This window comes from Sorex araneus, chromosome 1 (assembly GCF_027595985.1).
Source record: "Sorex araneus isolate mSorAra2 chromosome 1, mSorAra2.pri, whole genome shotgun sequence".
Classification (NCBI taxonomy): Eukaryota; Metazoa; Chordata; class Mammalia; order Eulipotyphla; family Soricidae; genus Sorex; species Sorex araneus.
The window spans coordinates 11,276,794-11,287,324 of record NC_073302.1 but is presented as its reverse complement, the minus strand read 5'-3'; positions in this window follow the sequence as shown (position 1 = coordinate 11,287,324).

The following is a 10,531-nucleotide window of genomic DNA, read 5'->3' as shown; positions in this document are numbered from 1 at the left end:
AGGAGAACGTGCCCCACGAAGTCAAGCTCCCTGCGACACCACCCCCGGCCTGGCACACTGGTGTCTGCGTGGACGTGGGCCGCGGTGTCCTGCTGGCATCGCTGCCCGGCTCAGGGCACCCCCTCCCCCACCAGACACACCTGCTCGGCTCCTCCAGCCCTGCCTCCTCGGAGGAGCACTGAGTGTGACTGGGCTCTCCTGAATTCTCCTGGGAGGGACTGCCTGTAAGAGCCCCCCCTCCTCCAACCCCCCCCCTAGAGTCCTCCACCCTAACGCCCAATCTTTTTCTCTAGGGTTCCCGGCTTCTTAAAAGAGGTGTGAGGTGGGGGTCCCAGACAGGAGACACAAGCTCCCAAACACAGGCCTGCAGTCACATAGCTGAGGATGCCTTCACTGCAAGACAGACTCCCCCCACCCCAACACCCTCGCCCCTTGATGTGCATATGCTCCCATGCCCCCCCTAGACCCCACCCCCTGCCCAGGCTCCCAGCCCGTCCTCCACGCACACCCTGAGCCCTAGAGCCACGTGGAAACCCACATTCTCTTCCAAACCCCCAAAGAGCGCACTCAGACTTTCTGTCGTGCCTCCAGACACCTGCACACAGCACCTCGCCCCACCCTGCGCTGCTGCACCTCTACCGTCGCCCCCTGTCACACTCGAGACCCCTGTAACTGTTTGACACGTGTGCACAGCTCTGGTCTCGGAGGAGCACAGCCTCCCGTGAAGCTTCCAGACCCATGTGAAACCCTGTGTCCCTTGCACAGCACGGATGTGAACACACACACACACACACACACACACACACACACACACACACTTGAGATGGTGAGAGAAACATTTCGAGGCAGAGAAACTCACACACCTCTGCAGACACTGATTCCCAAGAGTTGCAGGCTCGGGCATGTGCACACATTGTCACATCCTCGTGCACACAGCAGACCAGCCTCTGCCCACAATGTGGGCTAAAGTCTCACGCCTCCCCCCCCCCCCCGAGATAGCAGGATCTGTTTGTTCCAGGACAGACGAATTGAGGTACACGGAAATAGCCCGGTCCTGGCCATGGCTTCTACCTCCGGTATTCCAGCCATGTATTGCTTGGAGGTACCAAAGTTCAGAGTGAAAAGTTTCTGTTCTTTAGGGGCTGGAGCGATAGCACAGTGGGTAGGGCGTTTGCCTTGCATGCGGCCAACCCGGGTTCAAATCCCAGCATCCCATATGGTCCCCTGAGCACCGCCAGGGGTGATTCTTGAGTGCATGAGCCAGGAGTGACCCCTGTGCATTGCTGGGTGTGACCCAAAAAGGAAAAAAAAAAGTTTCTGTTCTTTAATGGTGTGTGTGGTGAGGGTTGTTGAGATGCGTGCATTTACTCAAGTGTGTTACTGTGTGTGCATACACACATGCTCGCACATACACATACACACACGTGCACGCGTGCACACACATGCATTCACCTTCAAACACCCACTTCACCCGCGAAACTTTTATCAAAGATCTCTTTCGTGCTTGACAAACTCAACTACGGCTCCTGGGTACTTTTGTCTGTGAAGGGCTTTGCAGGGGCCTGTTTTAATTACACACGAAATGGAGGTGCCTGTTACACTCCTGGCACTGATGAAGCCACTGAGGTGCAGACACGTCATGGGACATGCAACACAGAGTGTCACATGGCTTGTCATTGCAAGAGCCAGAACTTAAAGCCAGATTCATCTGACATTAGAGCTCATACTTTTTATTTCCAGGCTGCATGCAAGAGGATGTATACTCTGCATACATCCATATACACACACACATCCTGTACTATCTAACTGGATCTGAGTCCTGGTCTTGATGTGGGATCTATCTCTTTCTCGTTCTCTTAGTTTTAGGGTCACACCTGGTAGTGCTTAGGGGACCAAAAGGAGGGGGATGAACACCAAACCTGGGTTGGCAACGTGCAAGGCAAGTGCCCTGCCCATGGTACCATCTCTCCATCTCTCTCTTTTTTTTTTCTTTTTGGGTCACACCTGGCGATGCACAGGGGTTACTCCTGGCTCTGCACTCAGGAATCACCCCTGGCGGTGCTCAGGGGACCATATGGGATGCTGGGAATCGAACCTGGGTCAGCCGCGTGCAAGGCAAACGCCCTACCCGCTGTGCTATCGCTCCAGCCCCTCTCCATCTCTCTTTTAACTTCTCTTCCTCCCTTTTGGCCCAAAGAGAGATGCTGGGTATAAAAGAGCCAATAAATGTTAGGCAGTGCTGTGCAGTAGTGTCTTCAGGCAGAAGTAGTTCAAGAAAGACCAGGAGCATGGCTTTGGCTTTGCAATCTCAAACAACTAGTGTGGCGTCATTTTGAGCTACAGTGAAAGGCAGTTGTGAAAGTTGACTGCAGGTGGGACTGGAGCGATAGTATAGCGGGTAGAACGCTTGCCTTGCACATGCCCAGATTTGACCCCTGACACGCCATATGGTCCCCTGAGCACCACCAGGAGTGATTCCTGCGTGCAGAGCCAGGAGGAACCCCTGTGTATCGCCGGGTAGAGGGGCCCAAAAGCAAACAAAAAACCAGAACTTAAGGAAAGTTGGGTGCATCTGGAGGTGAGAAAAATCTTTCAGATAGAAAGAAAGTGAGGCTAGAGAAACTGCCTCCTCCTCCTCCTCCTCCTTCTCCTCCTCCTCTTCCTCCTCCTCTTCCATCTCCTTCTCCTCCTTCTTTGCTTTTTGGGCCACCCCTGGTGATGCTCAGGGCTTTCTCCTGACAACGCCTGACCAAGCTCTTCACCCCCCACTTCAGTCTCGGTTCTTCATCTGTGAAGTGAGGGTGGGTCCACTTCCTGTGCTCAGGGGAATGAACGCACATCAGCCAGGCAGAAGACGGCCAGCACCGCTGAAGTCCCTTCCTTGTATAACATCCAGTGTCCATGTTCAATGTCATCTGTCTCTGGCACCGGACGAGGCCTTCCCAAGCTCAGCCCAGGCCTGCAGCAGACGCGGCATCTCGGCCCTGGAGGTGAACTTGGCCCTCCTCCTCCACCTGAGTCTAGGTTCAAGGTTCGGCTTTAAAGAAGGACTTTGTGAGTAACCAGATCGTTCTGTGGGAGCGCCCCCAGCAGAGGTTTGGCCCCGCCGGGGAGTAATTCTAGGAAGGTAACGTGAGCTGGGGGAGACGGCAGAGCCAGCTTCACATTTATTTACTCTGACAGCTAAATTGCCGAGCAAGGGGGGAAGTCAGATGAAAGCCATTTCAGAGTAAATACGAAGTACAAGATTGAAACATTCCGGTTGGGACAAATGGGAAGGAGGTGATGGGCAGCACTCGAGTCTCTCCCCACGCAAGGACCCTCTTCCTGGGTGACACCCTCCTGGGCACTTCCTGTTGGAGTTGGGGAGACCACACCGGATACGGGTGCGGATGGCGTGACCTCGGGCCAGCTCTTGGCCTCTCGTGACTTCTCCTCAGCGTCCTGCTGGGTCCGGCGTGGCTGAGTTCTTTGGATTGGCTGACTGGGGAAGGGATGGACAGGCCCCAGGTCAAATCCCAGGCCTTCCCCTTCCTGGCTGGGCGAACTCACCTGGGACAACCTCAGTGTCCTCAACCAAGGGCGACCACCCTGGGTGGAGGATGTGAGACAGGCAGTGTGATGGCATTTGTGGGGCCTCAGCGCGTGTGACAAAAGCCAGCCATTCTTGCCAGCCATCGTTCCCTGCCTCCTGACACCCGCCGCGTGCACACGGGTCAGCAGACACTTAGGAAACACTTTGTGCCTGGCTTCAAACCAGACGCAAAATAAACCTCAGCCACCCCCATCCCGCCTGGGGCCCAGCCAGAGCCAGATGGACACGGCCATAGCACAGGTGCTTCTCAAAGGGCAGCGGGGAGGAGGGAGAAGGGAGGATGGGGAAAGGGTGGGCTGTGAAGAGAGCCATGATTGCTCCCCACCCACCAGGATGCTAGGGAGGGAGCAAGGAGCCAGACTGGGGGAGGCGGGGTGCAGAGCTGAGGACCTTAGGTTTCTCCCAGAGCTCCCAGAGGCTGCAGGCTCTCTGCAGATGGTGCAGGACCCGGGGCATGAGGGTTGGGGCCGAAGAGATAGCACAATGGTTAAGGCTCTGGCTAGACATGCACCACATCTGCCTTCAATCCCCACCACCAAATATGATTCCCCGGAGCACTGCCTGGAGTGATCCCTGAGCATGAAGCCCTGAGTTCCCTTGGGTGTGGCCCCCAAATCACAAAAACACCCCCCTACCCCGTAAATGGCTCCAGGTTTAGAGTCAGACAGCCTGAGTTGGTGCCTGGAGATGTTTCCCACTGGTTGTGGGGCTCAAGTGACAAGTTCTAGAGTCTTGGCTTCCTACACTGCCATTTTGGCACCAAAAGGAAACCCCTCTGATGAGAGCTGTGATGGATCCAGGACACCGGGGAGCACGCGCAGGGCAAGAGCAGGGCCCCCGCCTGGCATCCCAGTGTCCTTGTCATCACTGATGGAGAATGTCAGGAGCATGGAGGCCTGAGTTGAGTGGGGAGTCCTCGGCTATGTGCTGCTTCTCGAGAGAATTTCGTCCTGGACACATGATCTGAAGCAAATCTCTCTCTCTCTCTCTCTCTCTCTGACCTTTTTGGTCACACCTGGTGATGCTCAGGAGTTTCTCCGGGCACTTCACTCAGAAATTACGCCTCGCGGTGCTGGGTGAACCACATGAGATGTCGGAGATTGAACCTGGGTCGGCTGCGTGCAAGGCAAATGCCTCACCCACTATATCATCACTCTCCGGCCCCTGAAGCCAATCTCTCCCACTAATCTTTTTCACAGCAGAGAGGAGGGAAGACTTAAAACAGGCTAGACTGGAATAAACCTTGAATGAAGAAAACTTCTGACGCAGGAGTTTCAAAGCATAAAGGCCGAGACCCCATGGATGGCTTCTGAGTCTGTAGGGGACCCGGTCCTGTTGGGGGTTTGGGACATGACTGAGATACAGGCTGGGGACAGATTTGAGGGGAGTTCTTTCTGGAGTGCTGAAGGGATTGGAAAAACGTCAGTGAGAAGACTGAGGCAGCCACGGAGGCAAGAATAGGAAGAAGGAATATAATAAAAATGGAATGTGCCACTTGATTATAATATGATCATTTTGGGGAGGGTGTGTCACATCTGGTGGTGCCCAGAAATACTTCAAGCTCAGTGCTCGTGGGTCACTCCAGTGCATGTGGCTGGAGTCCATGTGCTACCAGGGATCAAACCCGGGTCACCTGCATGCAAAGCAGGTGCTCAGTCCACTGAGCTCTCTGTCCCTAGGCAATGTGATTTTTTTTTTCTTGCTTTTTGGGTCACCCACGGTGATGCACAAGAGTTACTCCTGGCTCTGTACTCAGGAATAACTCCTGGCAGTGCTTGGGGGACCATGTGGGATGCTGGGAATCAAACCCGGGTTGACCACGTGCAAGGCAAACGCCCTCCTGCTGTGCTATCGCTCCAGCCCCGGCAACATGATCATTTAAAACATAAGAGGGCCTGAGAGCTGGCCCTGTGTCCGGAAGCCTCTACAGAATTCCCCGTGCACTGGGGCTGGGAGGAACCCCTGGCCATCTCTAGTGTGGCCTCAAAAACAAAACCCAGGTAAATGTAATCTATACATGTTCATATGAGAGATGACCACATGAACATTGACACGCGGGACACATAAAAGTCAGATCTGACGTAACACAGAACCATACCTGTAATATGCACGTCATACAATGCTACATCACACCACTGACTATTCCTATACGAAGCTGGTGGTTTGAGGACTTAAAGGCCGGAAGTGGACAGCCACTGGGTCTCTCGTTTTTCCTTCACTGTCTTGTTTCAAACACAACACGGCAGTGCCTGGGGAATGGGGCAGGGGGGAGGGAGGAAAGGGGCCAGTTTTGGTTCCATGGAGGGAGTGCCAGGCGGCTGAACTGGCCGTGTGTGTTTCTAGCTCAGGGCACAGGCTGGAGCCGCAGCCGGGCACTTCAGGACCTCAGGTCAGGGATGGGGGCAGAAACGTGGCAGTGACGGGGCTTATTCCCCAGGCAGAAAAAGGCGACTCGAGTGCTTCCCAGTTTGAGGAGGAAGCAACGGACTCTGGCTCTTCTCTTCTGTGCAAATACTTCTTGGCTTGGTTTTATTATTTTATTTGGCCATACCCAGCGATGCTCCGGGTTTACTTCTGGCTCTGAGCTCAGGGATCACTCCTGGCAGTGCTCAGGGATCACTCCTGGTGGGACTTGGGAAAGTGTATGCAGTGCCTGGGGTTGAACCCAGCCTGGCAGCATGCAATACTAGCGCCTCGCCCGTTGTGCTGTGTCTCCAGCCCCTGTGTATCCTTTTTATGATTATTTTTGTTTTGGTGCCACACCCAGAAGTGCTCAGGGCTCACTCCTGGCTCGGTACTCAGCATCACTCCCAGCAGGCTCCGGGGGTAACCACCTGGGGTGCCAAGGACTGAACCCCCGGGTTAGCCGAGAGCAAAGTGCAAAGCAAGCGCCCTACCCGCTATCTCTCTGGCCCCAGTGACTCCTTTATAAAAGTGATGAAGCGTATCTCAGGGATAAGTGCTAAAACAGAAGCCTGTACTGAAGAAGCAGGAAGGGGCAGCAACCGCCTTGCAGGGGTGAGGATGGGCGGGAAGATACGGAACGGCGCTGGGAGGTGGCGCTTGCGGAAAGGATTGTGCAGCCGGAAGGAACATCCTGTACACAGACACCGGGGTTGGGAGGTGGCCTTGTGCCTGGGGTGTTCCGTCGGGGTAGGTGGGGAGTGGACGCTGGGGAGAATGCAGACTGGGCGAGGCCCCGACTCCTGGCTCGCCCGCCGGGGAAGCTCCGTTGTTCTGTGAGCGGGAGAGGGCGCATCGTACCCAGCTCGGCTCAGGGCTTACTCCTGACTCTGTGCTCAGGTGGACACTCTTGGGGCACCTGGTGGGGTACCTGGGGATTGAACCAGGACTGGCTGTGTGTCAGGCTAACTTCTGTACCTTTTAGCCCCTGAACCTACAACGAAAAATGTTGCCTCCAGCTTGGAGAGATCACAGGGCACCTTCCCAGCGATGTCACTCTGCAGAGGCAGTGACCTGAGCCAAGCAACGCTGACCGCAGAGGAAGGAAGATACGATCTTAAATCCAAGGATAAATCACAGCAGATTCTTTTTTTTTTCTTTTGGGGTCACACCCAGCGATGCTCAGGGGTTACTCCTGGCTCTGCACTCAGGAATTACTCCTGGCGGTGCTTGGGGGACCATATGGGATGCCGGGGATCGAACCCGGGTCGGCCGCGTGCAAGGCAAACGCCCTACCCGCTGTGCTATCGTCCCGGCCCCAATGGCAGATTCTTAAAAAGATTTGTTTTGGGTCTACACCCGGCGACGCTCAGGGCTTATTTCTGGCTCTGTGCTCTGGGGTGACTCCTGGCGACTCTTAGGGGAACATGTGCGGTAGATCAAACCTGGGGTTAGCCATGAGCAAAGCATGAGTCTTAACCCGTTACTATCTCGCTGGCCTTTTTTCAAAACCTAGAATTCCCCCCCTGCCCCCCCGCCACTGGCCCTCTGGTTACTATTAGAAAAGCCTGCCTGAGAACGAAACTTATTAGCCCAGAGGAAAACTCAATCTAGATTCCTGGGCCAGACAGATGATATAGGGGCTCAAGGTTTGCCTTGCACACCGCTGACCCAGGTTTGATCCCCACTACGCTGCATGATCCCCTGAGCCCTGCCAGGAGCCCTGAGCACTGTCAAGCATGGTCCCCAAACTAAAGCACAAGAGAGATTCCTGATCATATCATTCATTTGAACACCTTTTCCGTTCCATGTGCCGATACTTTTGCCTCTGTTGGGAGTGAGGAGCTTCTTGTCATGGGAACTGAGTCTTGCCGACTGGCTGGCACTGCCAGGGCTGGAAGCGCAGCTCAGGCCTAGTTGGTTGCCAAACTCTTGGGGCAAACGCTTCCTGTGCCCTCGCCTGTATGAGGGGACGCAGCCTGCACATGGTCTACATGAGACGTGTAGAGGCCTGAAGAGGGACTGACAGTACTCCCTGTCCATCATTCCCTCCTTCCTCCCCTTTCTGCTGCTCTTTTTTTTTTTTTTGAAGGGGGGAGTCGGGGGCTGGGACCACTCCTGGTTCCGTGCTCAGATGTGACCCCTGGTGGTGCGGAAGCATATGTGGTGCCAGGGATTCAAAGGGGACAGATGTGTGTGTGTGGCAAACTTCTTTTTTTATTTTGCTTTATTTTTTTTTTGGGGGGGGGGTCACACCCGGCGATACTCAGGGGTTACTCCTGTCTCTGCACTCAGGAGTTACCCCTGGCGGTGCTCAGCGGACCATATGGGATGCTGGGAATCGAACCGGGTCGGCCGCGTGCAAGGCAAATGCCCTCCCCGCTGTGCTATCGCTCCCTTTTAAAGCCCAACTCTGTCTCTCCAGCCCCCGCTGCTTTTGAATTTGCTCCTAACACCAGAGCTTTGGGCCCACCAAAGATGAAAAGGCATCGTCACTCATGGGATGTCCTGGAGAGCGGGTGCTCTTAGCCCAAGGTCAGAGGGCGAATCTCGTCAGCTTTATGGGTGGTCGGAGCTGAATTACTCAGCTGTCCTGTTCTGCAGTAGGGGGAGCAGCCCTCGAGGGTCTGTAAATGGACTGGCATGGCTGCTTCCCAGGAAATGTTTATTTATGGACACCGACACTGAAAATGCATGCAACTCGCACGTGTCACAAAGCAGTCTTCTTTTGGTCTCCTCTAGTCATTTGAAAAACACGGAAGCATATCTCACAGGGTCCCCTGAGCAAGGCCAGGATTCATTCCTGAGGGTAGAGCCAGTATCCCTGAGCATCACCAGGTGTGACCCAAATAAATAAGTAAATAAATTAAGAAAAAAAAGATAGATCTACCATGGGTTCAGATTCTATTTTAGGAATGTAACAATTATATATAGGAAATATATATTTTTTTCTTTTTGGGTCACACCCGGCAATGCACAGGGGTTACTCCTGGCTCATGCACTCAGGAACTACTCTTGGCAGTGCTCAGGGGACCATAAGGGATGCTGGGAATCAAACCCGGGTCACCTGCGTGCAAGGCAAACGCCCTACCCGCTGTTATCACTCCAGCCCCAATATATAGGAAGTATCTGTAAGGCAAGAATGAACCCCATTTTTTTCTACATGGGGTGCTGGGGATCAAAGTGGTTGGCCACGTGCAAGGCAAGCGCCTTACCCTCTAGAGTATCTCTCCGGTCCCTGAACCCCAATCTTGTAAGAAATCAGACAGGCTTGCTGATTCAGAAACCAACTGCTCGTGCCTTCTCAGAAGGATCAGCGTTTTAAAAAAGTTCTGAAAATGTGCAAGTTTCTCACTTTAAAAACCTTTCCAGGGGGCTGGAGAGATAGCACAGCGGGTAGGGCGTTTGCCTTGCACGCGGCCGACCCGGGTTCAAATCCCAGCATCCCATATGGTCCCCTGAGCATGGCCAGGGGTAATTCCTGAGTGCAGAGCCAGGAGTAACCCCTGTGCATTGCCAGGTGTGACCCAAAAAGCAAAAAAAAAAAAAAAAAAAAAACCTTTCCTGTGTTCCTCTTCCCCATTGCCGAGAAGCAAATGACAGAAAGTGAACTGGGGAACGTTAAATTTATCAAGCCGGAAAGTTGGAGATGAGACTTGGAAGACGTCCTCACCTCTCTGGTGAACAGCTCACTTCCTCATCCCTGTGTAAATAAAAACACTTCTAGAAAGAGAATAAAAAAAAAAACTAAACAAACAAACAAAAAAACACCCCAAACCTTTCACTAACCTGCTTTCGGCATACTGAGGACATAAAACTCATTTGTTGGAAAGCTTTTTTAGTTTTTCCTTTCCTTCTTTTTTGGGCTCATACCTGGCGACGCTCAGGGGTTCTTCCTGGTTCTGCACTCAGGAATTACTCCTGGTGATGCTCAGGGAACCATATGGGATGCCAGAGATTGAACGTCAGCTGCATGCAAGGCAAGTGCCCTACCCACCTGCTGTACTATTGCTCCAGCCCCTCAATGGAAAATTCTACTTTGAAAGAGAGCCAGCGCCAGAGCTGGAGAGACAGCCCAGTGGGTAGGGCGTTTGCCTTGCACGCAACTGACCCGGGTTTGATTCCCAGCATCCCATAGGGTCCTCTGAGCACCGCCAGGAGTAATTCCTCAGTGCATGAGCCAGGAGTGACCCCAGTGCATCGCCGGGTGTGGCCCAAAAAGCAAAAACAAGAAAATGAAAAGAAAACAAAGAGGGCGAGTGTGATCCGAAACACAGGAGCACACTCCTCTCGGGAGCTTCCACCGCAGACCTGCAGGGGAACAGCTCATCTCTCTGCTCTGAGCGCAGAAGCTGGCAGGCACACGTGTGGAGAGGGGTGCTGGGGCACCTCTAGCTGGAGCCTTCTGCAAAGAAGAGGCTGTCAAGACGGCGCACCGGCCCGGCCCGAGTCCCAGTCCCAGGCGGAAACGGCCTGTGGAGAGAGTGGAGGAAGCGGGGGGGGGGGGGGGGGGGAAGAGAAGACACCACCACA